The 13,191-nt window shown below is 48.7% G+C and overlaps 1 protein-coding gene across 3 annotated transcripts in view; it reads left to right on the plus strand.

Annotated features, from left to right (window-relative positions):
- RAI1 (retinoic acid induced 1) overlaps positions 1-13,191 on the plus strand; it is a 172,478-nt gene that overhangs the window by 40,441 nt on the left and 118,846 nt on the right. For 2 of the 3 annotated variants that reach the window (XM_048492604.1, XM_048492606.1), the window contains exon 2: positions 7,536-7,628. The exons of the other annotated variant lie outside the window; for it this stretch is intronic. The gene's annotated coding sequence lies outside the window, so the exon portion shown is untranslated. The remainder of the gene's footprint in view (positions 1-7,535; positions 7,629-13,191) is intronic. 3 annotated transcript variants of the gene reach the window in all.

Below are 13,191 nucleotides of genomic sequence, written 5' to 3' on the forward strand. Positions count from 1 at the left end.
AATCTGCTCCTCGCTCACCCCAGCCTGGGCTTTTGTCTGTTCTGACTACCACTGAGGCCTGCTTTGGAAAAAAAAAATCAATGCCACCTTCTGTGAATGAAATCCCGCCTGTCTCTAAAAGCCATTTCCAGCAGCCATTGAGAGCTCACCACTTACTGACTCCCACGGAAAAGGCTTCTGCCCATTATCCATCTCGCTGCCAAATCAGTGGCCACAGCAAGGGACGTGGCATCCCCGGGCGGAGGCCTTAATGGCAGACAATTCAGTTGCTCGCGTCCCCTGAGTTCCAGGAACCCACGAGTGGCACACGGCTTGCCCATCGAGAATCCACCCAGACGAGAGGCATTTTCCGAGGAACCTGCTTCTCACTGTGCTTTTCTGTTTGATTCGGTTCAATTGAATTTTGCCCCACTTTGCCTCGAAATGATCGTGCAAGCATTTGTGGCTCCCTCGGCCGTTCCTGAGGCCGTTCCTGAGGGTCGCGTCTTGCCAGAAACAAAGTCCTACTGCAGCGGCCCTGATGTCAAACTTGTGGTTGTGGGGGAAATACCCACAATTTCAGTACAGGATGCTTTCACATCCTACATGTGAGCTCCCAAAGGCACCTGCTGGGCCACTGCGAGTAGCAGAGTGCTGGACGAGATGGACTCTGGTCTGATCCAGCAGACTAGTTCTTATGTTCTTACAGGATGGGACGCTTGACAATTAGCCTGACAATTAGCTGGAAAAACCCAGCAGGAAAGAAAGATGGCCACTATAATCACAAATGGAAATTGCCCTTTCTTCTTCCTCTTCCTCCTCTTCCTCTTCTTCCTTCTCTTCTCTTCCTTCTATTTCTCCCCTCCCCCTCCTCTTATTAAAAATTTTATTACCACTTCAAAACCTTTCCAACTCCAAAAACACCCTCAAAGAAAGAAATCCAACAAATTACAAAGCACTTATTCCATAAGGACTCCAAGTTTCTTCTCTGCCAAACAGAATCAGAGAGTTGGAAGAGACTACAAGGGCTATCCAGTCCAACCCCCTGCCATGCAGGAAGATACAGTCAAAGCACCCGTGACAGATGGCCATCCAGCCTCTGTTTAAAAACCTCCAAAGAAGACTCCACTACCCTCTGAGGCCATGAATTCCACTGTCCAACAGCCCTTATTGTAAGAAAGTTCTTCCTAATGTTTAGGTGGAATCTCTTTTCCTGCACCTTGAATCCATTACTCCTTGACCCAGTCTCTGGAGCAGCAGAAAACAAGCTTGCTCCCTCACCAACATGACATCCCTTCAAATATTTAAATGCTATTTTGGTTGAGCTTCGAATGGGTTGCTTTTAGAGGACCACTGGATTTGATCTGCTCTTTGGAAACAGAGAGAGTAGACCAGTGGTGGCGAACCTTTGGCACTCCAGATGTTCTGGACTACAATTCCCATCAGCCCCTGCCAGCATGGCCAATGGCCATTCTGGCAGGGGCTGATGGGAATTGTAGTCCAAGGCTATCCTGATATGAGCAAGGTTCACATGGCACTACAGGATGAGACTGTTCCAATTAACCAGTCAGTGGGTTGAAAACAAGGCAGATCTTTGAAACCGGGCAGTCCCGGTTTCGGCCAAACGCAACGTTCTTTTCATAACCGCAAAGAGCCGCTCGGGAGATGGGAGGCTTCAGCCAGGGCAAATGTCGAGAAGTTAACCTCTTAGGCTGCCGGCTGCATTGAATGTAAGCTCCTGGGGGCGAAGACCTACCTTGCTCAATAATGCTGCTGTTAACGCATCTTGTGTGACGCACCACGTGCTTCTGAAACATGGATCATGTCCTGTTTCTGAAAAAAAGGTCTGTTTTCCTGGCTCGGGAAGGGAGCGGGGCAGGAGGCGAGCCAGAAGAGGCGAGTGAGGTTTCGGGAGTTGCGCGCGGCTTGTGGGCTTGCTGGCAGGTCTCTGCGAACATCTGTTTAAAATAAATTTGTTCATGGCCATTGTTTGCTGACTGCTTTGCGACTGCTCCTGGAAGAACGCGATGTGGAGTGGGGGGGGGGGGAAAGAGAGAGAGAGGGGCAACCTGTCCGGGAATTCATCATGAAAATTCCCCTCCTTCCTCGCGCCTCCTCTTCTCGAGGGGAGATTTCCTTCCCGGCCTTCCCTTGGGTTCCATTAGGCCCGCATTAAAGCTTTTACATCCCACTTTGGACGCTTCCTTCGCCGATTGGAAGTAAAAAGGAATTCTAATAAACTACCAGGAAAGATTCGCCATTCATTCTTTCCATGGAAACCGGGAGGCTGACACAGTGTGGAGGCCGCACTCCATAAGACCCAGGTCACCGCAGGAGGGGCCCGCCGAAGAGCAGGGAGCTGGATTTCCCTCGGACAGAAAACCAGGAGAGAGGCTGTTCTCTTGCCTCCCCACAGGTGCCTCTTTGTGCAAACTGTGGGATGTGGGGGGATGAGGCTGGATCGATGGGAGGGCAGTGGCGTAGCACCAATGGAAAAGGAGGGGCACAACACCCTGGGGGCGTGCCTTGGTGGGGGCGTGGCGGGGGCATGGGTGGGCATTCTGAGGCCTTCCGGGGCAGGGATGGGTGGCGTTGCAGCAGGGCCACAGGGCATGCACATGCCCCAGGCGCAGTTCTCCCTCACTTCACCCCTGCGGGAGGGGGAGGGTAGCATTCACCATTCGACGGATTGCTGCGACTTGTGGGTTAGAAGAGTTGGCAACCTCATTAGCTGCAGCAGTTGTAGCAGCCAGCATGCCTGTCTTTCTCTCCTGCCTGGGCCTCTTTTATTCCCACCATGGGTGATCCCTCAAGGATCCCTTACAAATCCCGGTTGCACTTGGGATTTGTTTGTGTGGTTGGTGAACCCCTAGTAGTCTCCAAACTGTCTTTTCATGGAGGAGGAGAAGAAGAGTTTGGATTTATATCCCCTCTCTTTCTCTCCTGTAAAGGAGACTCAAAGTTGGGCTTACAATCTCCCTCCCACCACAACAAACACCCTGTGAAGTGGCGGTGGGAGCTGAAGAGAGCTCCAAAGAACTGTGGCTAGCCCAAGGTCATCCAGCTGGCATGTGTTGGAGTGCACAAGCTAATCTAGTTCACCAGATAAGCCCCCACAGCTCATCCTTCAGATTAGAGTGTACCTGCTCTTAACCACTACACCATGCTAGCTGAGGAGATAGGAGGGCGTGGTAATCACATGGTGGTCCTCAGGACTATATATTTATGTATATTCATGTTTTCGCATTGATTGACTACTTACCTTAAGGATGTTGAACTGATGGGAGAGTATGAACTAAATATTTACCTGAATTAATACGGATAACTATTTGTTATAGTTGTTAAAAATAAGTTGAAATAAATTCATGTATATAGATATATGCATTTGAAATATTAGTTATAGCCAGAGTGCAACAGTAGTGGTAGTTCTATTATTATTAATATTTACTATTGCACCCCCTTTTCTTATGTGGTCCTCAGGACTGTTACATCTCAGGACTGCTTTCATCTGCCCAAATGATGGTGGTTTTGACCTTTTGCCTTTAGTGACTTTGGGGAGGAAAATCATATTCCGCACTGACAGCTCTGGCAAGGAAGATCACAGAAGTAAAAGAGGAGGAGGAGGAGGAGGAGGAGGAGGAGGAGGAGGAGGAGGAGGAGGAGGTGAAGGTGAAATAGTAGTAGTCTACTACTACTACTACTACTACTACTACTACTACTACTAGTAGTAGTAGTAGTAGTAGTAGTAGTAGTAGTAGTAGTAGTAGTAGTAGTAGTAGTAGTAGTAGTAGTAGTATATGCTAAAATATGAATTTTTGGAGCAGAACAAAAATTCACCTTTCCCTTCTCCCAAGCTCTTCAGTTAGAAAAGTTCAGCAAAACTTTGCACCTGAAATGAGTTCGCAGGGGGCGAATCCTTGTTGGAAGGGATAGCTGGGGATGGATAGAGATGTGTGCATTCCACAGATGGAAATTACTGGGTAGGAAGATATGGGAGAAAGCTATCCTTTAGATATTTTGGTTGCCTGGTGTTTAGGGGTTTAACAGGATGTTTGCAAGAACAATTTCCTGAAGTAAGTCCCACGAAGTAGATTTCAAGTAGGATTCAGAATAGGCCTGTTTCAAACCGTATTGTAGAGGTTATGACCAGAGACTTGACACAAACTGGCAGCCTGTGGAGTTATTTTCAGATCAGCATGACGTGACCTCTGCGGCCGGCCCTGAACAGCCACCTGACTAATGCGCTTGGTCCCGTTGGAAGCTCCAAACCGTTCTCAAGGGCAGCCCCGTGCAAAGTGCATTGCAGTAATCCAATTCTGGATGCAGTCGGAGCGTGGATTGCGGTGGCCAAATGGGGGAATGTGGAAAAAAGGTGGCAGGTGATGTGCTAGCTCAAAGTGGGCGGAGACACTAAATCGTCCACATCTCCATCTGCATCTAAAAATACCCCTAAAAGTAAACTATCCTGAACAAACTGTTCCTGTATTCCTCTGCCATTTTTTTGTTGACTAGTGGCATTTAAGACTAATTAATAGAATCATAGAGTTGGAAGAGACCCCAAGGGCCATCAAGTCCAACCCCCTGCAATGCAGGAACACGGATTACGTTCAGGGAGACTCAGATTCAAATCCCTGTTCACTACATGGTTTTGCTCAAGTCACATAGACCAGCTTACCTCACAGGGATGATAAAATGGAGGAGTGAACGTAAGCCACTTTGGGTCTACTTTAGGGAGAAAAGCAGGGTAGAAATATCCAAATTAAGATAAATCAAAGGCATTTAAATTGGCAGTCCTACATAAGGAAGGGTGGATATTCCAATGGCTGTAGCACAAAAGGCAAAAACTGATGGCGGTCGTAAATCTTTGAAGTAGAGACAAACCTGTAAGTTTGTGGATCTGGTTATTTTAATTTTTTCCCCCTTGCCTCGAAAGAGCCAAGGAATGCCTTCAACCATATTGTATTTAATAAGCCACGCACCGCAGAAACGTGAGGCAGAGAGAAAGCAGGCGTGGAACAAAACAGATGGTTTGAGCCTGCCGTATGAGGCTGCATCCCGAGTGAACCCAAGCTGCAGTTTAAAGAAAGAAGACGAAAATCCAGTGCTATCAAAAGTTACTTTTCTCTTCCTACGCTTAGAGGATCCAAATGTGAGAAAAAGGGGAAAGACTTATCGCTAACAGCAATGTGAAGGTCATTACGACTGGTAGGGTAGGAGAGGCCAAAAAATCTCTTCGTGGGGGTAGTGGCGGGGGAGATAGGTGCATTTCTACAGGGGTGGAACAAGGGGAAACTGTGCCTGGGATGCACCGTGTGCCCCCGCCACAGTGCCACCCACCCCCATCATGCCACACACCCCACAAAGCGCGCCTGGGGCATTGCGCCCCCCTATCCTGTTGGTGCTACACCACTACATTTCTGTGACACCCACCCAGACATAATAGTCGTACATCCCACTTGAAGACTGGGCCATAGATTTCCTCCCCCCATGCCAATGCGTCCCCCAAGTACTAACTTGGTCCCCCAGTTCCTAACAGGCCCCAATGTTTGTTTTCTCCATCCGCTGTAGTTCATCCTAGCTTATCGGTTTTGCGCAAAGGAATTCTCAAGTGCCATGTTGGATCGAGCTATCCCATCCCTCTCCATAATCTTCTAGGGCATTTCAGACTGTTGCTTGCGACTAAGGGGCCACCTGTGACCTCAAAGGACCACTGGGGTTGTGAAGTCATCGGGGTCACGTTCCTAGCGGACCACTGGGGCTCTGAATGTTGCTAGTCGAGATCTCTGTTTCCTTGTACCGGCAGCCTCCTCTCACCCCCACTTCCGATCGTATTATTATTCTGATTCTTTAAATTGCTAGCTGTTTGGGTCAGGAGCCAACCTGGTTTTAGTGGCTTTAGCTCTGCAAAATCCCATATGTATTGGCAACACGATAAAAATAGTATACATGTTTTTGTTTTGTTTGCCAAACTTGGAACTCGGGAAGATTTTCCCAGTGCCAGCTTGAAATGGGGTGTGTGTGTGTGTGCGCGCGCGTGCCCGGTCCTCGTGGGCTGTCCTGGTCTTCTCCCCTTTTTGAATCCCTTCCAGACCATTCCCTGTTGAGAGGCTCCGGGGTTCTATCTTCACCCAGAAATGTCAGTTCCCTCTTGGTCAACCCTTGCTTCAGTGGGGAGAGGCTGCGGTGGTGGTGAGGGGGGGGGAGCACCCTGTCTCTGTTTAAATTAATTTATTTCAAACGTTTCTCATCATCCCCCCCATCCCAGACCAAAAACCATTTTAATACCCGCTCCTGCACTCCGTTGCCAAGGTCAGGATTTTCGGTCTGCTGCTTACTGGGCACCTGGGATTTTGCCCTCCAGAGACCTGTCCACTTTATTCCAAGAGGTGGGCAACCAACCCCCTCCCCATTCCTTGTGGCGACCCCTATTACCAAACCCCCCCACTGGTTCGTTCTCATGTAGTATACCCTCGCCTCTCCTTTGCCAGTGCATTCTGCCTGTACCATCCCCCCAGCAGATCTGTGGCGCCCCCCTTCCATATTCCTGCTGTCACTCACCACTTTGGCTGCAGCTGGCTACGCACAGCCTTGAGAAGCTCCAGGTGTACAGCGCTCACCCCCCCCCTCCCGCACTGCTTCCTTTCCCATTTCCCCCTTCCTGTTCCCCCCTTCCCTCCCCATCTCACAAGCCCACCCAGCTGACCCCTTTTCTCCACCTTTCACCGCAAAGCTCTTTTGACCAAGGAGCGCTGGCTGCCTCTCCCCCCTCGTGCCTCCGCACACCGCCCGTGAGCGATTCTTTTCCAAGAGGAGGCCAAGCAACATCAATCGAGAGAATCCACCCTCCTGCCTTTGCCTCCGCCTCTTCCTTTCTCCATATTATGATTTTGCATCCCTTTCGGAGGACTTTATATTTTTCTCTCTCTGTATCAGTGGGGGGGGGGGGTGAATACAGCCTCTGCAGCTTTTCCTGACCCCGCATGACGGCGTGTGCATGTGTTGTGGGCTGCCCCTGGTTCTGATTGCTATTCCTGGCACAAACACACACACACACACACACACACACACGGAGCGCAGATCAGAGAAGCGAAGCTGCCATCCGCTCGACACAAAAAGAGCTAGAGCGAGAGAGACTGTGAGCAGCCCCTTGGTCTTTGTGGGCATCCCGAGGTCTTTATAAACCTGAACTGCTCCTTTTGCCCTTCACCCTCTGCTCTGACACTTTTCTCTCCCCCCTGTCTGCTTTGAGCTGCCTGAAGCCAACCAACACCCCCCCTTCACACACACACACACACACGCACGCACACAGAGACACACTGTGCTTTCCATCCACACAAATGATCATCTCTCCTCCTCCGCTGGCATTAAATTTTCAAACTGGATGCTACAGGGCCGTTCCTAATTACCGTCTATCCTCTAGCGGTCCATGAGTAATGACTACTGAAAAACCTCAAAAGGATTGCTGAGAAAGTGGTGGGGGGGGAGCGGCAAGAAGAGAGAAAGGAATTGTGCGATTTTTTTCACGGTTTTTTTCCCGCCCCCCCCCCTTCCTTAAGGATCTAATCGGTGGCCACCGTGCTCTGGAAGAACAGAGAGGAAAAGAAGGCGAGAGAGGGTCAGAGGAGACGAGGAGGAGCAGCCCTGCGCAGGTATTGTGCAAAAAAAATAAGATCTCCGATTCTTTGCTAGTGGGGCTGCATGATGTTCATTCATTCATTCATTTGTTCGTTCGTTGATTCATTCATTCGTCAGTTTTCTTGCCTTCTCTTTACCTGCCTCCCTGGTTTTATTTGTTCTCCTTTTGTCATTTTTTTGAGGGGGAGGGGTGAAAACATTGGCATGGGGCTTTGGTGGAGTTGGCAAATGTGATTTTGCGGGGGGTTGGTCTGCCCACCCGGCATGAATGGGGTTGTTGGAGAGGCTGCTTCTCGACAATTTTCGAGCCAGTGACCGAATTTTCCTTTTCAAAACGAAAGATTTGGCTGTGCTCTCGGAACAAAGGTGGATGGCGCTGAATCTGGTTAAGAACAGAACCGAAGTTTGCTCAGAATTCTCTTAAATGGCTTGTCATCTCCCCGCATCCCCCCCCCCATCTCGCCAGGGTCTGTGAAGTTGAGAAAATGCTTGATTCGCAGTGGCGGGGTTGCGGCGAGGATAAAGCTGGTCGGCTGACTCTTATTTCCGAATGCTCGATGGAAGGGGGTCCTTATTGAAAAGTTGCTGGATGGACGCAGATGGAGAGACTTGGCATTCCCTTTCTCTGTTGTCGTTGCGTCCGTGTATGGTGTCGATGTGGCCCCCCACGCATGCTATGTGGTGCATCTTTGGCCAGAGAGCCAATCTCTAGCCACCGAGACCGCTGACCATGGCTTGCGTTTGCACTGTACAGCTGGTGGGAGCATTTGGAAACCCCTTGGGGGGACTTTGGAGAGGTCTGGCTGCGATTCTCTTTCTTTTCCCCATGACAAATTTAATTCTCCTCCTCTCTGGCCCAAACCACCCAGGGATGGAATTTTTTTAATTGGCACTTGGGGACCCTTGACGAGGCATCACCAGCTTACAGTGATCTTCTCGCTAAGGAATAAATCGCAATCGGGCCAAGTATTGTGGCAGAAAAGGGCACTTGGACAAGGGAGTTGAAATGCAACTACCGAGAAACTCCCAACTGGGCAGTTGCGAGGAATGCAGATAGGGCTGCGATCCTCAAAAGGGATCGACTCCAGAGCAATCCTGTTCGAATCCAGAGTGAAACGGGTTGTCAGTCGTCCTCGGTTACGTTGTCGTGCGTGGGTGTTTGTGCTTGGGCGGGCGCTCGATGCTCTCCAAATTCGTGATGCAGATGTTTAATAAATAAAAAAACGATGTTTGTGACACTGGAGGTAGCCAGGAAAAGAACAGAAAACCGCACAGTTGTTGCATTTGGGAGATGTTAGGATATGGTTTGTTGTGATGTTTGTTTTTACAGAAAAGAAAGGAAGTTTCCAAGATGAGGAAAGAGAGCAAGAGAGCACCAAAAATGGCAGTATGTCTTAGAAGACCCAGTGTTGCGATGTCCTCAGTCTGAAACTTGGGAGGCCTGAGTTCAAATCACGGCACTATCATGAGAGCTTGCTGGGCAACCTTGCGCCTGTTGCTCTCAGTCTGGCCAACCTCACAGGGTTGTAGTGAAGGTTAAAATAATGACGGGTAGAACCTTGTGCCCCACCATGAACTGAGAAAGTATAAAAACAGGATAGAAACAAGCACTTTTTTGTCTCGTTCAGTCCTGACCACACTCAAAAGTAGACCGTTTGAGCCTTTTAGGGTGTCTCCCACACCCACTCGGGGCTTGAAATTGTATTTTACTTTTTTTTTTAACCAGGGAAATCTGAGTCCAAATTCCTCCCAGTCGTGAAAGTCACAGGCTGAAAAAGTTGTTTTCTCTTGCCCTGCCTACCTCACAGGGTTATGGGTAGAAAACAGGAGAAGGATGTCAGGCAACAGAAAAAAGGGATGTGAAAGAGATATGTAGGGCTGGCTTAGAATTTCCTCACAGGCATCGAGAAGGATGAGGTTCACTGATGGTGTTTCGGTTGTCGCCATGTCCCAGGATCTCAGGTGTATCTGTTGGCTTACCCAACTTTTAATTTCACACTTTTAATTTCACAATAACCCTGTGAGGTGGGTGCACTGAAACAAATACATTTATGGGGCTGCCTTCTGCTTCGCGACCAGCTCAGATTGAGAGCAGATCTCCAGGGTTTCGGGATCTTTCCCATCACCCAATTCGTGAGAGGGATCAAACCTGGGAGCTTCTGCATCCTAAGCGAACGCTCTGCCAGATCCTCCTGGATCCATCCAGACCCCCAGTTGTGTTTCAAGGCTGTGTCAGAATTTGAACTTGGGTCACAGGCTAGCCCTGGGTGCAATTTTCCAGTTACTTACAATAGAAAAAGAGTTGGATTTGTATCCCCCCTTTCACTCCTGTAAGGAGATTCAAGGGAGCTTATAGCCTCCTTTCCCTTCTCCGCCCCCCCCCCCACAACAAACACCCTGTGAGGTAGATGGGGCTGAGAGAGCTCCAAAGAACTAAGGTCACCTAGCTGGCATGTGTTGGAGAGCACAAGCTAACCTAGTTCACCAGATAATCCTCCAACAGCTCAAATGGCAGACTGGGGAATCAAACCCAGTTCTCCAGATTAGAGTGCACCTGCTCTTAACCACTACGCTACGCTTTTCAGAACACAAATCCTTACAAGCTGCTGGATTTTATATAAGAACAATGCATGCATTCCCCTTATTTCATTTCATTTTTTACCATCAAGTCACAACTGACTTATGGGGACTTCTTGGAGTTTTCACAGCCAGAGACATTGGGAGGTGGTTTGCATTTGCCTAACTTTACCCCCCTGGTCTTCCTTGGAGGGCTTCCATCGAAACACTAGCCATGGTTGAGGCTCAAGCGCGTGGTCACCCAGCAATTTCCATGGCAGAGCCAGGATTCGAACCTGGGTCCGGCACCTTAACCACTACACCACTCTGGCTTTCATTTGCCTTAACAGGGAATAAGAAGAAGAGTTTGGATTTATACTCCCCCCTTTCTCTCCTGCAGGAGACTCAAAGGGGCTGACAATCTCCTTTCCCTTCCCCCCTCACAACAAACACCCTGTGAGGTAGGTCTTTTAAAGAAAAGCGATATCTCTTAGAGATCAGCTAACGCCTCTCAGGAGGGTTAAAAACAATCAGAAGAGGGGATAATTTTTTTAAAAAATGGAAAGTTATCTGAGAGCAGTGGGCCCCGCCTAAGCCCTGTGCAAATGTGATTTATGCATGCAATTGGCTGGGCGTAATGACCCCAACTTGGTGCAAAATCCTCATTGAAAAATATTGTTTTCAGGCGGATGTGTCTATAAGAAGGCGTGAACTAGTCGAAGGATTTTGCATTGGAGGGGGGAAAAGTCCATATAGTATTGATGGATCTGAAAGATCTAGGCATTAATGGGGTGGCCATTATGGGATGCCCTCTGTCATGCATATGTTATAAATTATAAACCTCGCCACATTCTCTTGTTGTGGGGGCACATTACATTGGAGCCCTCAAAGAAATCTGAATGGCTTCCTACGAACCTAACCGAACTGGGGGCCCCGTGACCCTGATATCTGCGCTGAATGCTTTCCCCCGCCCACAAGAGTTGACAGTTTTTAAAAAACGTCTTGGTGTTTGTTTCGGGGGGGGGAGGCCGAGATTTAGGGGGGAGGACTGCGGTGGGCAGAGTGGGGGCAGATTCAAATGGGGCTTAATGGATTCCCAAGACAGCTCTTGGAGATTAAAGTCAAAACAAGGCCGAATCTCGGCAGACCCGTCTCTTGCATTAAAGATGCCGGATTCCTCCTCAAAGTCCTCCACCTCCTTTCCCCCATCTTTTAAAGGGTGGGGGAGGAGTGATGTGTTCTGCGCACAAAGGACAGAGTTTTCTCCTCTTGTAATGAGGACCCTAATTGAAGATCTGAACCCTCCTGGGACAGTCCGTGTTACTGATGGCTTAGTTTGTTGCGGTTCTTCTGGGCAAGCAGGAATGTGAGTCTGGAGAAATGCCTTTTTGACCCTGAGATCTCCACTGTGCCTTTCAGACAGGGGTGAGCAGAGAACCCCGTGGACGTACAAAAGGTCTCCTCCCCCTGACAAAAGGGAACTCCTTGATATTGGCAACGGTTTCGGAGGGAGCTCAGAAATGGGGTACGTAAGGGATCCGCATGCTGCCCTCCGCCTCTAACATTGTCATATAGATCAATCCGATTGCCTGTGTGATGATAATCATACTGGTATGTGATCCCTGACAGGTTGGACTATGTAGGGTTTTTTCAATCTATCATACTGGTATGGGATCCCTAACTGGCTGGAACAGGTAGTGGGTTTTTAAATATATATATCCTACTGGTAAGTGATCCCTGACTGGCTGGAACATGTAGTTGGGGGGAAGGTTGGGTCTTTGAGAGCCAGTGTGGTGTAGCGGTTAAGAGCAGGCGCACTCTAATCTGGAGAAACCGGGTTTGATTCCCCGCTCTGCCACTTGAGCTGTGGAGGCTTATCTGGTGAACTAGATTAGCTTGTGCATTCCAACACATGCCAGCTGGGTGACCTTGGGCTAGTCCCAGTTCTTCGGAGCTCTCTCAGCCCCATCCACCTCACAAGGTGTTTTTTTGGGTGGGGTGGGGGAGGGAAAGGAGATTGTAAGCCCCTTTGAGTCTCCTTACAGGAGAGAAAGGGGGGGGATATAAATCCAAACTCCTCCTTCTATCATACTGGCTTGTGATCCCTGACTGGCTGGACTATTGTTGGTATTTTTTGGTGTTGAAAAATCAGAAGAAGAAAATATTGGGTCTGATGGGTCCTTTGGAGAGAGTGGAGATTTTTGAATGATGCATGTGGTAGATAAAATGCTTGTGCGTTTTCTGGGTTGCTTGCATTGCGTGAGAATATAAGGTCACTGCTGGGTTGTACCAGCATCCAGCGGTCTGATGGATAACCTGTGGAAAGCCCAGCAGAATCCAATTACCATCTCTCATTCTTTGCTCCCCACCACCTAGTATCTTCAGGTAGACTGCCTCAAAACATGGAGGCTCTGTTGAGCAGCTATTGAAAGATAGATGGAAGGAAGAGAGGTCTACTTTTAAAAAAATTAGTGGAGTTAGCAGTTCCACGTTTGATCTTGGACTTAGCCTATCTATTGTTTTCCAAAAATTCTGCCGAGTTGGTCTGAACATGTGCAAAGTGCCTCAGAAAGGAACGGAGTTCTATTTCAAAGAACCAAGCGAACGGCAAGAGTTTCTGACCACGTTCACCCTTCCCAGCATTTGGACGCCGAACCCACCAAGGTCTGGCTGGGGTTTTGCGAAGCTTTAAGGGATTCACCGTCCCAAAGCGGATCACTTATTTATTGAATTTATTAAAAACAGAGCTTGTTTTTAGTCCCCCAGGCAAACCACAACAAAGCTTAAAAGCAAGAAAACCATAGTTTTTTAAAAAAAAAAACCTACAGTACAAAGACATATGACCTGAAAACACCAGAAGCTGACCAGCAATTCCGTCACTCAAAAAGTCAGCAGATCGCACCACATTGTATTTGGCAATGGTCGCTAAACTAAATGGCTTTGGAACGGGACATCCGCATGGACGGCGGATGCAGACAATAGCGATTTGGTCAGATATCCAAATGGAACCTCTGTGTACAA

Source organism: Sphaerodactylus townsendi, linkage group LG04 (assembly GCF_021028975.2).
Source record: "Sphaerodactylus townsendi isolate TG3544 linkage group LG04, MPM_Stown_v2.3, whole genome shotgun sequence".
In the NCBI taxonomy this organism is placed as follows: domain Eukaryota; kingdom Metazoa; phylum Chordata; class Lepidosauria; order Squamata; family Sphaerodactylidae; genus Sphaerodactylus; species Sphaerodactylus townsendi.